Genomic DNA, 15,730 nt, shown 5'->3' with positions numbered 1-15,730 from the left:
GCTCCAGCCCCCACCTGGCCATGGAGAAAACACCCTCTAGTTCCAGATGTTAAATTCAGCTTGGCGTGCTTTGAATCTGCCGGGACCCTGCCGTCTGACGGTGCTGCCTCCCAGGTGACCCTGCAAGCTCGGGCTGACAACCGCTTTGCATAGAACCCTCCCGAGGGAGCTGATGCTTGGGTTGCAGCAGGGTGACTCGGGCACTTTCCTAAGCCTTGAGTATAAAGAAGCCAATGCTTCCAGCAGCACCTATCCTGGGACCTGATGCAGCTGAAAAAACCATTTGCAAGAAGCCTTGCAAGAGAGAATCCCCCGCCCTGCTGGGATGGGGAGGAGAATTGGTTTTAATAGGTTGTTGAAGCTAGACACCAAGTTAACTTGCTTGGTAAACAAAAGAGCGATCGCACTGTGGTTTTCCGGACTAGGCGGGATGGAGAAGCCGTGGCAACAGCTGCGTCTGAGCCGCCCTGCACCCCGGGCTCGGTGCTGGTGCTCGCAGCCACCCGGTGCCGCTGTGAGACAAGGAACTGGCGGCTCCGGCCCTGCTCAGCCCCTGCCCGGGCTCACCAGCGCCCACCGCCTGTGTCCACCAACATAAGGAAGTGGCCGGAATTTTAAAGATGGAATTGGTGGTTTCCCCAGTTTACATTCCGCCCCCCCTCCCTCCCTCTTTTTAAGCCATTCTTTTCCATTTCTGGCAGCTTTTAGATTAGTCCTTTCTTCTCTTTGAAAAATCTACCTTCTGTTGATAGCCCCTCTCAGCTTCTGTCCTTTCTCCACCATGATGCTGCACTGCTGCTTCTGGGAATGAACTCTCTCCTATGCTAATCTAGAATCATAGAATCACAGAATGGTTTGGGTTGGAAGGGACCTTTAGAGATCATCTAATCCAACCCCCTGCCATGGACAGGGGCACCTTCCACTAGATCAGGTTGCTCCAAGCCCCATCCAACCTGGCCTTGAACACTTCAAGGGACGGAGCATCCACGGATTGTCTGGGCAATCTGTGCCAGTGCCTCACCACCCTCACAGGGAAGAATTTCTTCCTAAATTGTTCAAAGAAATGTTCGCCACAAGTTTCTCCCATGAGCTTAAAAATACATTTTTCTTATTCATGGCAGTCCTGTTTTGACTCTTGTTTTCAAAAACCTGAGCCAGAGGCAGTGATTGTGCATATAGAGGTTACACTTATGACAGGACTGTCATGTTAACTTTAACGAAAAACAATTTAAATGCAGGGGTTAATAGCGAGTCTATTAGTTCCCAGGATAAAGATATTGACTGGGCAAGCTTTCAGGTGTATCCTTGGTGATAAGGAAGTCAGTACGCAGCCCTAATGGAGAAAACAAAGGCAGGCTGTAAAGTTGGTAAGCCTAGGATGTGGGAACCACAATAAGGCCTTGAGCTTTGCCAAATGTATCACCAATAGATCCTAGCCAATGAAAACACTGTTGCTTGTTTACCTAAAATAAGGTTACTGCTTGCTGCTAGCAAGGGGTATAAAAAGGCAGATGAGAAAATAAAGTTAGACATCTTTTCTGCACACAACTAAACTCTTTGTGTCTTTATCTACCGCCATGACTCTACACCAACATTTAAAGTTTGTCAGCTTTAATGAGAAACATGCAGGCCTCATAACTTTTTACATTTGTTTTAGAATTTAATTGTTTTCCAGAAAAAACAACTTCCTTATCTGCTCCATTTTCATCCATACAACATCTTTCTTATTTTCTAATCCTCTTTGTCTTCTCCCATTCCTAGTGGTTTGGTAAGGACTTAGCTGGATGCTTTGAATTTTTGCCTTTTAATTTTGAAAGACACTGTGCCCGTAATTATGATTGAAAAATTTCTAAAGTCTCGAAGCCTTTGTGGAGATTTCCTCTTCACTTTTAATACTGCTCATTCACATATTATAATTTTTTTACAATAAATGAGGCTGATGTTCTTTGATCCTGGAGTGGCAAAGTTTTTCAACTTAACTTGAAATTACTGGAAAGTACTGGAAATTGTATGATGCAGAAGGTATCTGAGTATTTAATAATTTTTGGTAAATGTAGTTTGATTACATTTTTAACCCATGTTGCAACTTGGTGTGTCTTCACTGAAACTACATCAATTTGTATCACAAAAAGAATCAAGCTTGGCATAAAAGGTACCAGCAATTTTGAAATATTAATAGACATGGGCATAAGCAGGGACCTGAGTATGGTACATTTGTACTTGTAACACATACTTTTATTTTTATGTATGTCATGGTTTAACCCCAACCAATGCACCATGCAGCGCCTTGCTCACTTCCCCCTCCCTCTCCCAATAGGATGGAGAAGAGAATCAGGGGAAAAAAACCCAAAAAGGTGAAACTCCTAGTTTGAGGTAAGAAAAGTTTAATAATAGAAACAAAGTAAAATATAACATTTGTAATAATAATAATAATAATAAATTAGTAGTAGTGATGCCTCAGAGATTTTTGGTTTTTTAACTTTTGTAGATTTTAGTAGTTGTGTAGTGAATGTAGATTTTAATGTAGTTGTATTATATCCCTTACCCTTAACATAGTAGTTACACATACCCAGCTCTGTTACCCCATTCCATATCAATCCTTCTAAATTCTGTCAGCGTGTTTAGTCTTCTTTTCAAGGTAGAATTGTAGAAAAACACCCTAAGGCGTGGATCAGAAGATATCACACAGACACAACGACCTTCAAGCCCAGAACTCTGGAGGAACTCCAAGGACTGTGTGTGCTGTGAAGAAGATGAAGATGAGGAAGAAGGGGTCCCAAAGACCCCAGACACAATTCCCGAAGGGCTGTGGTGGGGGGCAGAACCGGGGTGGACAGATCTGGGATTGGATGGACCTTATTACAAAATCATAGAACCACTGTCTGAGGTGCATGCATCATGTGTATTCCCTGGGCCTCAGGCCTGAGATTAAAAGGCCTACTCTCTTTATCTTATATACTAAATTGGCCTGGAGTCTGTTTTTCTCCGCAGTCGCTTAAGGTAACAGTAGACACAGAGTCTAGCTGTCTGCTACATCAGGCAATAGCTCATCTAAACTGATGAGAGCTGATCCTGCTCTGTCTTGTAAATGTATATGTTACACACTAACTTCACCATGTGTTTTGTCAGCATCTTTCTCTTCTGATGATTAAAGCTGATAATTTCCAGATAGATTTTTTTCACAGCTGTTTTTTTTTGTTTGTGTATAATATGTGTCCATGTGGATAATTTGACTCAAGATCACACCAAACCAACATCAGATATACTTTGCTCACTATTTAAAAGTCTCTAGTCAGCCAAAACATGAGTTTCCTCATAGTGCTTGGATTGATAGGAATATTGGTGCCAGTGCCAGTACACCACTGTAGTGGGTTGACCCTGGCCAGATGCCAGGTACCCACTAAAGCCACTCTCTCACTTTCCCTCTGCAACTGGACAGAGGAGAGAGAAAAATAACCAGCTAAGGATTCATGAGTTGAGACAACAGCTGGGAGAGGTCAGTTACTGATTACCTTCATGGGCAAAACAGACTCAAAGTGGGGATAGTATTTATATTTATTAGTAACAGGATAAGAGCCAAAGAGTGAGAAATAAAACAGTCTTAAAAACACCTTCCCCCCACCCTCCTTCCATGTTCTCCCTCCTCCCCCCCAGCGGCGCAGGGGGACGGGGAATGGGGGTTGTGGTCAGTCGTTGTTTCTGCTGCTGCTCAGACAGAGAGGAGTTCTTCCCCTGCTCCTGTGGGGTCCCTCCCATGGGAGACAGTCCTTGATGGACCTCTCTGGCGTGAGTCCATCCCTTGGGCAGGAGTCCTTCCCAAACTGCTGTCCCATGGGTCACTCCTCCATGGGGTGCAGTCCTTCACAAATGAACTGTACCAGCGTGGGTCCCCCACAGGGGCCACAAGTCCTACCCAGGAAAAACCTGCTCCAGCGTGGGCTTCCCTCTCCATGGGCTGCAGGTCTCCAGCAGGACCCTGCTTCATCCTGGGCTTCCCACGGGGTCACAGCCTCCTTCAGGCATCCACCTGCTCCAGCATGGGCTCCTCCAGGGGCTGCAGGTGGGTCTCTGCACCCCGATGGTCCTCCCTGGGCTGCAGGGGCACAGCTGCCCCACCATGGTCTGCACCACGGGCTGCAGGGGAACCTCAGCTCTGGTGCCTGGAGCACCTCCTGCCCCTCCTTCTGCACTGACCTTGGTGTCTACTTTGTTGTTCCCATGTTCTCACTCCACTCTTCCCTGGCTGGAATTGCTTCTGCACAACAACCTTCTGTTCTTAAATATGTAATCACAGAGGTGTTACTATTACTCCTGATTGGCTTGGCCTTGGCCAGTGGCAGGAAGTTCATCCTGAGCTGGATGGCATTGGCTCCACAAGACAGGGAAAGCTTCTAGCAGCTTCTAACAGAAGCCATCCCTCTAGTCCCCTGCTGGTTACCAAAACCCAGCCACAGAAACCCACTACACCTACCTTATGTTTGGTTGATGTGAAAAGTAGAACCCAAGTTCTGGGAAGGAACATGAACTCGTCATGCTGTACTTACATGACAATCAGTATTTTAAGCAAACCTTGCAGCAGTGAAATAGCCTAAGGTTCATTAGGTCTATATCTGCCCAGCCTGATCTCATAAATGCCTCTAAATTTATTCTTTCAGAGGTATTTGTTCAAAGCAGATCCTGCGGGTGTCCACCTGCAAAAAACAGCTTTCTAGGTACAGACTCACAGAGTCAGGCACTCTTTAACAGAATGACCAGTAAGAGACAAATAACTGGTGAGTCCAGATTAGAAATTTCTGTTCATGCTTTCTGCCAGAACTGCTGTGTTCTGACCTCTTTGTCCAGTTCTCATGTTCTTCTCATTTATTCACAAAGTAACCTAGAAATGGACAACCTAACCCCAAAAACAGACTTCATGGATGAAAGTCCATCTACTCAAATACCACTGTTACCTGGGATGTAATTTTAGTCATTCTAATAAAATTTGAGAAGAGATAATTGTTGGAATAAAATCTCCTTAGGCAGTATTGAAGGCAACTCAAATGAAGGGAATAATTGTCACATAATTGTTATGTTTGTCTTTGGACTGTAAGCATATGCCTTTTTCTGTTGGTTCAATATATTTTTGATAATGAGACATACATGGTAAGTTTTTAGGTTTTATTAGATGTAAAAATAGCTGTTTAAAATAACAGAAAACTCACAGCACAATATTTCTTCTACTTGTCTACATGTTAATTATTCTGGTTGAACTCATGCTAATTTTTAAATAGCATAAAAAGTTTAAAATTTTGAGAACTATGTCAGTAAAAGTCCCTGAATGATTTTCTCTGAGACTTTGTTTGCCGCTTTGAAAGTATATGTTCTCTAACTTGGTAATAAACCACCTTGAATTCAGAAGTTCTTTGAAAATTATGTAGAGTGCAGAGAAGTAATTTTAGAACATTTCTTGGCAGGAAACAAAACACAGTGTTTTACTTGTATAGCCATAGTGTTATTTAATCCAGACACATAAACTTTTGCATCTTATCTACAGGCCATTTGGAGAACACTGGTTTTTTTGCCTATGAAAATAACTTTAAAATTCACCAACTACTAGGAAGGGGAATTCCATGTTTTAAAAAGTTAATTCTCCAGATTACAAAGTAATGCATAAAATCCAGCCAAGAAACTAAATTACGACACAGTAATATATATGTGATGTGATATGCAAACAAGCCAATTCATAAAACTCATATCTGGGAAATTTACAAGTGTCTTGTAAATAAATGTCTTGTAAAACATAGGTTAGATTATAAAAGAACAGATCTACATTTTTAAAACAATGAAAGCCCCAATCCTGCTAAATTCTAGGCATTAAAATAATCTGAGTGCATTAAGTTCTTTGATGGGTTAAGGACTAAACCAAAATTTGTTTTTCAAAGATCAACAAAAATTATTATCAAAGATGATAAAAAAATACACCAACTGTACCATTAAAGCAAATGCTTAGTATTCAACCGTAAATATTTTTTTATTCTTGAATCTTAAAGCAATTTATTTTCTTTTAACAGTTTTGTAAACTCCTTAGTTATTTCTTTCTTCTGCTTTTGTCAAAATATCGTAAAACCATTTCCATCAGGCCTATGACTCTTTTCTATGCTTTCATTTAAGAACAATATTATAAAATACCATTATGTTTTAAAATCCCTAGTTCTTGAAGCTGTATAACTTATGTTTTTATATCAATATTTAATACTTCCCATTTTACCATATTTTTTAGGTAGTAGAAGGCTTCATATTTTCAAATAGTATAATACCATACTTTCTGTCTATATGACATCACTGTTTCACCCACAGAAAGCTAAGCTTTCGGATCTTTATCAAGCTTCTTTTCCACACTGTAGAAAAATTAAGGAACGTGGTGGAAGATCTGAATGTTTTTTATGACCATATAGAACAGTATATAACACATGAGGTTTTTAGGAGTTTATTTAGTTAAGAACATGTAAAAAACACCAAGATTTTTGATGTATGACAAGAAATGTATTTCCATCTAACAGATGAGAAAGGAATGTTTGAGAATAAGAGCAAGTAGAAACCTTTAAATCAAGCGTTATTTCTTTCTCCATTAATTTGACACTAAGAATTTTGATTCCTTTCTTCAGTCTCTGTTGTTTCAGAATAAAGGTTTGGACTTTGGCGGTTTGGACTGTCTGGAAAGGTCCCAGCAGAAAAGGGCCTGGGGGTGCTGGTTCGCACCGGCTGAAAATGAGTCAGTGTGTGCCCAGGTGCCAAGAAGGCCAACGGCATCCTGGCTTGGGTCAGGAATAGTGTGCCCAGCAGGACCACGACAGTGATCATCAGGACACTGGTGAGGCCACACCTCGAATCCTGAGTTCAGTTTTTGTCCCCTCACAGCAAGCAAGACACTGAGGTGCTGGAACATGTTCAAGAAGGGCAATGGAGCTGGGAAAGAGTCTGGAGCAGCTGAGGGAGCTGAGGGGGCTCAGCCTGGAGAAAAGGAGGCTCAGGGGAACCTTATGAGGTGGGGGTTGGTCTCTTCTCCCAAGTAACATGTGACAGGACAAGAGGAAATGGCCTCAAGTTGCACTAGAAAATGTTTAGATTGAATACTAGGAAAAACGTCTTCACTGAAAGGGGTTGTCAAGTCCTGGGACAAGTTGCTCAAGGCAGTGGTGCAGTCACCAGGAGGGATTTAAAAGATGTGCAGATAGACATAGAGCACTTGTGGACATGATTTAGTGGTGGACTTGGCAATGCTGGGTTAAGGGTTGGACTTGATGATATTAAGGGTCTCTTCCAACCTAATTGATTCCATGATTCTAAGACATGGAAAAGCAGTTTATTCCAAGAATATGTAACTTGATTTCCTAGGCGGCAGATAAAGTGTTAAATTTCTTGGAGTCTGATGAGCTGAAAGACTTCGCTTTGGATTTGGTCTGACATCCAGGTTAGGCCCATAATCTTCCATCTGACCCCTGTTGGTTAAACAAGGGAAATTCAGACCTGCTGTGTAGAGCACCCAGCAGGAATAACTGTTTATCAGTTCAACAGAAGTTTCAGTTCACCAGAATTTTAAGTTCATGGCTATTAGACATGTGAGATGCCAAGACCACTCAGTTACTATGAGAAATAAAATAGTCTGGGTTTATTATAAGTAGAATTAAGTAGAAAGCGGGGGTGTTGGGATTTTTTTCTTTTCCTATCTCTCATTTGACTACAGGAATTTAGGCGCCCCGCGAAGATTGTAAGGTGGAAGAGTCCCATCAGGGCTTGACACCAAGGGAATGTTGCGGCAGAGGTAGGATACAATATATAAAAATGAAAAATTTACTCCGGTCACATGGTAGGTCTTTGTGTGCAAAACACCCCCCTGTACTGTACAGAGGGATACGTCATCAACCAATCAGGCGGGAGGGCAACACCCCTCCCCAGTTTGAAAAATTACCTTTTAAGGTAAAATACCTGTTACCTGTTGAATATTCAACATCTTAGGTGGCCAAGAGTACAAAGGGGCATGCATTTTTGAATTCGAGGTGCTTTTTCCAGGCATGTAGCTTGGGACTGCACCCAGCGCTGCAATGAAGTATTCTTTCTTGTAAGTTTCCCTGTCCTGCACGTGTTTTTGCCAGTTCATAAATTGGAAGAAGAGATTTTTCTCACATTACAGATACAGCAAAGACAAAATATGTCTTTGGACTATTCTGTCTAGGCTTTCTGCGTATGTTTCATTTATCTTTACCAGCCAGTGAAGCAATACAAGCCATATTGATAATTGCAGTTGAGTTAGTCTTGTATCTGTTCAATAAAATCCACTTGTTCAGACAAAAAAACCAAAGTACCAGCAACGGTTGCGGAGGGTACTACATGTTTTCTTGCGTATTTTTATGTCAAGGAATTCATGCACAACACAATCTTCTCTTTGCAGCATATCAAAAGCCAAAAAGGAGGCCAACGCTGACAGGTGCGCTGAAAGGCTCTGTAGAAGCAGAGGACGACTCAGAGAACTACAGAACAGCTCTGCAAGCCATCCACAGGTCTGCAGAAAGGAGTAAAAAAAGCCTTCTGACCTCCAGCACTACCACATGGCCCTTTGACAAGGGCACTGCCCGGTCCAACAGATACAGCTTCACTGAGCCAAGAAGCCAGATGCCCACCCGGATGCACCAGCTTTTTGGTCTCACCTGATGGACTTGCTCTTGCATTTCTGCCTTCTCCTCTGCCATCATCATCGGATCCACCTGCAGCTCCTCCTGTTTCTCCTCTGCTTTCTGGAGTTGCTCTTGGATTTCTGCCTTCTCATCAGCCATGATCAGCAGATCCACCCGCAGCTCCTCCTGTTTCTCCTCTGCCTCCTCCAGCAGCTGCTCCAAGTAGGTCTTCTTCACACAGATCCCTTTGTTTCCTCTTTCACGCAAGTTCATCTTCTTTGCCATAGGGATCTTTGTTCTCTCCGTCTTGTCCACTTCAGCTGATGGAACTTCCTTCTCTTGCTCCAGCTACACTTGGAAGCACGGAGGAAATCAAATACAGGAAGATTTACCATGAAGAACATTTGGCTCTCACAAAAAAAGGAACATTGCCATAGTCAGTCAGTCATGCTGCCAGAAGGCAAGAGGTCTGAGGAGGAGAAGCAGCTGTAGACAAACAGCCGGAAAGTCCCTTGGCAGCTCTGCTCACCTGCAGCACACACCGGTTCAGGTGAACACAACGCAGTGCAAGAGCCCCAACGATGCCACTCATCTTCACTGCCGCAAGATGGAGATCTGCTATTTCTGCGCTCAGCTGACTCTGAGCCCCTGTCAGCTCTGCTACTGACTGCTCCACCTGAGGAGACCAAAGAACAGCATGACAACAAAGGCAGCAAAATCCCTGACTTCAAGGAGCAACTCCACATCCCCAGTGTGTCTCTGACGTACTCTCAGCTCAGTGCTCCCAATAAGCTCGTGGACACTAACCACCCCAGGGAGCCTGTGTAGTTGGATTGCCATTTTCCAAGAAGGAGAACAACACTGTCCCCGTCTTCTACTGCCCCAAACACCATCCATCTGTGGTGGTCTGGCTACCACAAAATCTTCTCCCACAAGTGCTGCCTAGGAAGAAGGTGACCATACCTTCAGCAGTTCCAGGCCAAACTCCTCCTTCTCTTCTCTATCTCTCAGCAGATCCCTCTGAAGCTGTGGTTGCTCCAGTGTCTCTCTCACAACTCCCAGCTCCCTCTGTAATAGGGAGTGCTTCCTCTCAAGGGCAGCTAAGCCTTTCAGTCTATGAGAAGGGGAAAGACAAACAAGCTTTTAAATAGCAAAACAGTCTAATTTCCAAAACCAAGACTACGCCCATCACACACTTAGAACTCATATTCATAGCAACACGTCCTGTTATGGGGGTTGAAATAAATATTTTTCAAAGGAGGTACCCCTTTCATAGCACTTTGAACAAAAACAGACTATCCCAGTGCATTGATCTCAGTCAAAAAAGGTTACAAGTAGAAAAAAGGGAAACAGAAATTCAGCAAAAGCAGGCTGGTGTATTTTCTTGGCCTTTGTATCTGTGTACACATTCACATCTGAGCAGTTTGCCCAGAAATATCCACTATATAGTTAAACCAAGCGTGTAGTCTGACAAAAAAGAAGTAACTTTACTGTGATTCATATGCCTTCTTTCACATCCTCCCTGCTCTTTCATGTCCTCCTTTCAATCAGTCTTACATAACATAATGGTCTTGTCCAAGATTTGTTCTTAAATCACACCAATTGACCTGTGCTATATCTAGAGCTCTGGACCCATGCAGCACAGTGGGATGTATTAGAGAGCAATGCATAAGTAGCCAAAGAATCTGCCCATCTTCTAAGGAGACTACTTCACATTCAGCATTGCAAATGCTACTCTATACTTCCTTAATCATTATTTTCTGGAAGAATGGAAAGCTTGCTGTAAATTCAATTATACATTTTTAATGTGATTAACAGATTGATACACTAACTTATAAGCTCTATCTTACCAAGCCAAACACAGACTAATAGATTAGGAGAACCAAAAATACATTCTTGAGAAGCAAAGATAAATTTTACTCTACACCTTAGTTTATGCCTTATATACCTAAGGACTTGTGTTTCAGTACTTTCGTTATAGCTTTCCTCTGTTCATTAAAAAATCCTATTAAACAATGAAACAGCTGGAAAAAAATAGCAAAGTAAGCACTTAAAGCAGGCACATCATGAATCAGATACACTCAATAAAACAAGCCATACTGGTACAAGTGTTTTCTGTCCACTACACTCAGCTTGCACACAGAAACACAACATAACTCTTACACTCATAACTGTTAAAGCAATAATTTTATTAAAAGCATTTAAAAAAAAAAAACAACAAAACAAACATTGTATCAGAAGTTTATCTTCCAGTGAACTCTTTTGCATTTTTGAAATCAAGAAGTCTCTTAGGAAGAGACTACTCTCTATTTTAAAATTTTTAAAATCTATTTTATGAGGTGAAAAAACAAAAAATAAACTTCTTGCTTTATCAAGAACATGAATTTCTACAAGCAGAACAGCCAGCCTCATTTCCTTATGAGGGTGTTCTTACACAGGATCACAGTGACAGCTGTCTCTTCAATCTCACCCCACACAACTTATATGAAGTCCAGAAAATTAATGTGTTTGTTTGGAGGGAAGGGTGTCAATCAGGACAGGGGAGGAGACAGAACAGAAAGGGGTTTGTTTTGTTACTTGGATTGTAGGCTGTTTTTTTCAAATGGTGTTGGTTGATAAGTCCATATCAGAAGACACACTGAACATACCAGATTCAACAGCACATGCATTTCCTCACTCCATCTTTGGCAGAAGTTTCGTGTGTTCTTTATTTGCGACAGGAAAACTGAATTAATCTCCATACAGCATACTTTGTATGGAGAGCCAAGTCATAAAGCCCACTACAGACTAGTTCTGATACATCCTTCTTCCTTACAGTCAGGTATCGATTTGCTCGTTTTCTGGGAGGGGAAAAAAAAGTATTTTAGGAGTAAGTAACCTACTCTAGGTTCACTTTTATCTGTCAATGTACGAGGTTCTATGCAAAACCCTTGAAAAAAAACAGAGCAGGTCATGGTGAGAAGTCTTTTTTATGGACCCATGAAATCCACAAAACAGTATAAGCACAGGCTATCTCAAACTAGCATGTCACATGCTCCACTGGGGAGAGGAGTGGGAGTGTGTGGCTGAAGGCAGAGGGTTGGAACAGGATGATCTCTAAGGTTCCTTCTAACCCAAGCCTTTCTATGAGTCTGTGATAATCAGCCCTTCAAGTAGTGAAGAACTTTGGAGAGACTTTTTCTGTTTTAACTAAACAAAACCAAACAATTTCTAGCAGTAAAACCTAGTACTACATGGCAACATTTATGTTAAGAACATCACATTCTTTTAGTTGTTTTTTTTGTTTGTTTGTTTTTGTTTTTTGGGTTTTTTTAAACAGAAGCTATTTCTACTTGAAAGATCATTAAAAGAAAACTCCTTACACTGAAGTTTTACATACCAAAAAAAACAGCTGTTAAGGTAAGAACAAACATGCACTTAAGAACTTCTATGGCATCCACCTAAGTCCAGAATGACAATTAATTATTTTTAAATACTTCACTGCCTTCTTTTTACAGCACTAAAACTGTGTGCATTTTTCTGCCAAGCCAGAAAAAATATTACAAATAAATATATAAAACATTTCACTGTTTCACTCTGGCCATGAAATAGCAAATATTGATACCAACTTTCAAAAATACCACCTCATTCTGCAATATTTTTGGAAATAATTGCACTATTGCATGGATAAGTGTCCTGGTTCTGGCCAGGATAGGGTTAATTTTTGCAGTAGCCAGGAGGGGGCATGGCTAGGACACAGACGTTATTCCATGCCACCTCATGTCATTGCCAGATAGAGGGGAAAGGGACTCATTTCCAAAGAAGTTCCTTCAGGTCCAGAAAATGTGGCAGGTGGAGCTGCCCAAAGTTGTCTATTGTCGGAGGGTTTTTCCTATCTGAGTTGTTTATTTTCTTATACTCTCTGTCATTGGTATTGTTGCTGTTATTGTTCGTTTTCTTACCCCATTGCTGTTTCCAGTAAATTATTCTTAGCTAAGCCCGTGATCTTTTCGTTTTGTGCCTCCAATTCTCCTCTCCATCCTGCTACAGCAGAGGAAGATAGGAGAGCAAGAGAGCGGTGCATGATTTGGAGAATCTAGGTGGAGCCACTGAACTGGGGAGTACCATTCCTAAAGCATGACACATGGATCTTCTGAGGATAAACACCTCTGAGACAGAAGATAGACAGTAACTTAGCTGTGCCATGCACAAATACAGCTACATGGCTTCTGGAACACAGAGAGAATAGGCAGGGTGAGCCCATATCAGCCTACAAAAGACATATGTAGATGTACCCTTGCTGTGACAACATACAAAATCAAAGTCAGCTTCAGTGAATGCAAGTAGCTGTTACTACCTTATGATTATGAAATTATTATTATTCTGCTAGAGCAATACCAAATGAAAAGGAGGTAGGTGTTGCCTCTTAGCACAGGAGAAAAGCATGAGTATCTCTTGGAGAACATTGAAAAAAAAAGCAAACCATATGTGACATTTGTTCTCACAACCACAGCTCCACTGATGAATATCAAGTGATTTACAGTAAAAGTCAAAGGTTTTCTTCCTAGGTTGTGGTAATTTACATTAATTTTAATGGCTAATGAAGCTAAGATTTTTGTTTTGTTCTGAGGTTTTTGTTTGCTTTGTTGATTTTTCTTTTTTTTGTTGTTGTTGTTATAGACATAGTTGATAAAATGAAGATTTTCTCTCTTGGACTTTTGTTTTCAGAAGCTTTCCTAATAAAGAGGAATCCAAGGGAATCAGTTTATCTCTGTATTTTGTATATATATTTTGTATACACTATTTTGTATATTGACTATGCTTTTCCTGAGGAACCATATCACAGATTCACAGAATCATCAAGGTTGGAAGAGACCTTCAAGATTATCTAGTCCAACCATCAACCCAGCATCACCATAGTCACCCCTAAAACATATTTCCAAGTGCAATTTCCAGAACACTTCTAGAGACGGTGGGTCCACCACCTCCCTGGACAACTTTTTCCAAACATAACCACTTACTCAGTGAAAAGATTTTTTCTAATACCTAATCTGAACCTCCCTTGGTGCAATTTAAGACCATTTCCTCTCGTCATTTCACTTGAGACATGGCAGAAGAGGTCGACCCCCACCTCATTACACTTTCCTTTCAGGTAGTTGTAGAAAGCAATGAGGTCCCCCCAGAGTCTCCTTTTCTCCAGGCTAAACACCCCAGCTTCCTCACCCAATCCCCATCATACTTGTGCTGCAGACCCTTCACCAGCTCCACTGCCCTTCTCTGGACTTGCACCTTAATGTCCCTTTTGAAGTGAGGGAACAAAAACTGAACACAGGATTCAAGGTGTGACTTCACCAGTGCCCAGTACAGGGGCATGATCACTGCCCTGGTCCTGCTGGCCACATTATTGCTGATCCAAGCCAGGATGCCCTTGGCCTTCTTGGTCACCCGGGCACACGTTGCCTCATGTTCACCCATCTGTCAACCAGCACCCACAGGTCCTTTTCCGCTGGGCAGCTTTCCAGCCACTTTTCCCTAAGCTAGGAGTGTTGCCTGGGCTTGTGACCCAAATGCGGGACTTGGCACTTGGCCTTACTGAACCACATCCAATTGGCCTCAGCCCATCAATCCAGCCTATCCAGATGCCTCTGCAGAGCCTTCCTGCCCTCCATCAGATCAATAATTCTGCCCAACTTCACGCCATCTGCAAACTGACTGAGGGTGCACTCAAGCTCCTTGTCCACATTATCAATGAAGATATTAAACAGGACTGGCCACAGGACTGAGCTTTGGGGAATACCACTGGTAACTGGTCCTAGCTGGATGTAACTCCATTTACCACCATTCTCTGGGCCTGTCTGTCCAGACAGTTTTTTTATCCAGTGAACAGTACACCTGTCAAGGCATGGGCAGCCAGTTTCTCCGGAGATGATGTGGGAGATGGTGTCATATGCTTTACTGAAGCATGCACAGACACACCCTTTCCCCCATCTACTGAGCAGGTCACTTTGTCACATATATTGTCACTGGTAGAGGTTGCTGGAGGTAGACAAAAAGTGGTCTTTAAAAGGCCTGCTTTATTTCTATGATGCCTCCTGTACTTAAACCTGGTATAGAAGCACAGGGTGGTGTAGGAAGTACTGTGTGGTTCACCATACAGTACATGTATCTTTATATCATGAAGTATCTAAACTGATGTCTTCTAATGCATATCACACACGCTGAATGTAAAATAAAACTGTTCAGATTTAGGCTTTTTGTTACTGTGATTCAATATGTAAGTAGAAAAAAAACCTGATACTAAAAACGGTCTTGGATACTTGCATCACTTCTTCTTTTAGTGATCATTACTTTTTTCCACAACTTTGTAGGACTTCACCTTTAAATGGGAATTTAGTTTTGCATGTTATGATCAATTTCTTAAATCCAGGTCTGCTATGCCTAGAAGAAAATTGTGATGAGCACATATAGATCAGGCAAACTTCCAAGCATACATATATATAAAGATGGGGTCAGGAAATTGCTAAATTGATACAACGCATGGCAGTAAAGATAACATTAATGTATTTGAACTCTCTGACAGAGTCCTATGTAATTCCCAAAACATAAAGTATATTTTCTAGTGTTTTTTCTCCTTTAAAGACCTATAAAAGTACACCATGCCTATATCAAAGAAAGTTACTTTTACCCTTCATTTAGGCTTGCTGTAGAACTGGTCAAAGTCTTCTCCCACGTCAAGTCTCTTACACGCACACATACACCCAGAAAAACAAAATTCTGCCTTTGCTCGTAAAGTAAACCTGCGGTGCGCAAGTCGGGCGGGAAGAGCCGTCCGCGGTGGGACTGGTGATGCCGTGCACAGGGGAGCAGCTCCCGGCTCAGGCATCCCACCTGCCTTCTGGAAAACAAACCACGGCTACTTCCAAACCCAGCAGCTCTTCTTGTACCGGCAGCGCCCCCTGGTGGCCGCGTGCGGCCCCTCCCGCTACTCAGGGCCCGTTGAGCGCGGTGCGGGCGCGCGCGCGGCCGCGGTGACGCACGGGGGTGGGCGGGGCAAGGCCACGGGAGGGCGCCGGGAGTGGGGGGTCACTCGTGACAGACAG

At 42.3% G+C, this 15,730-nt stretch overlaps 1 long non-coding RNA gene across 1 annotated transcript; it reads right to left on the bottom strand.

Moving 5' to 3' along the window:
- Nucleotides 1-9,221: 9,221 nt before the first annotated feature.
- Nucleotides 9,222-15,509, bottom strand: LOC120323697. The gene is made up of 3 exons (XR_005564437.1): nucleotides 15,316-15,509; nucleotides 9,615-9,765; nucleotides 9,222-9,327 (listed from the first exon to the last, which is right to left on the bottom strand). It is a non-coding gene; the product is annotated as an uncharacterized LOC120323697 (long non-coding RNA).
- Between the last annotated feature and the right edge of the window lie 221 nt (nucleotides 15,510-15,730).

The sequence above is a fragment of the Pipra filicauda genome, unplaced genomic scaffold (genome assembly GCF_003945595.2).
Source record: "Pipra filicauda isolate LSUMZ 115617 unplaced genomic scaffold, ASM394559v2 scaffold31_size4109673_pilon, whole genome shotgun sequence".
Classification (NCBI taxonomy): domain Eukaryota; kingdom Metazoa; phylum Chordata; class Aves; order Passeriformes; family Pipridae; genus Pipra; species Pipra filicauda.
The sequence above is the reverse complement of the archived record's forward strand: the minus strand, read 5'-3'. Positions and strand labels throughout refer to the sequence as shown.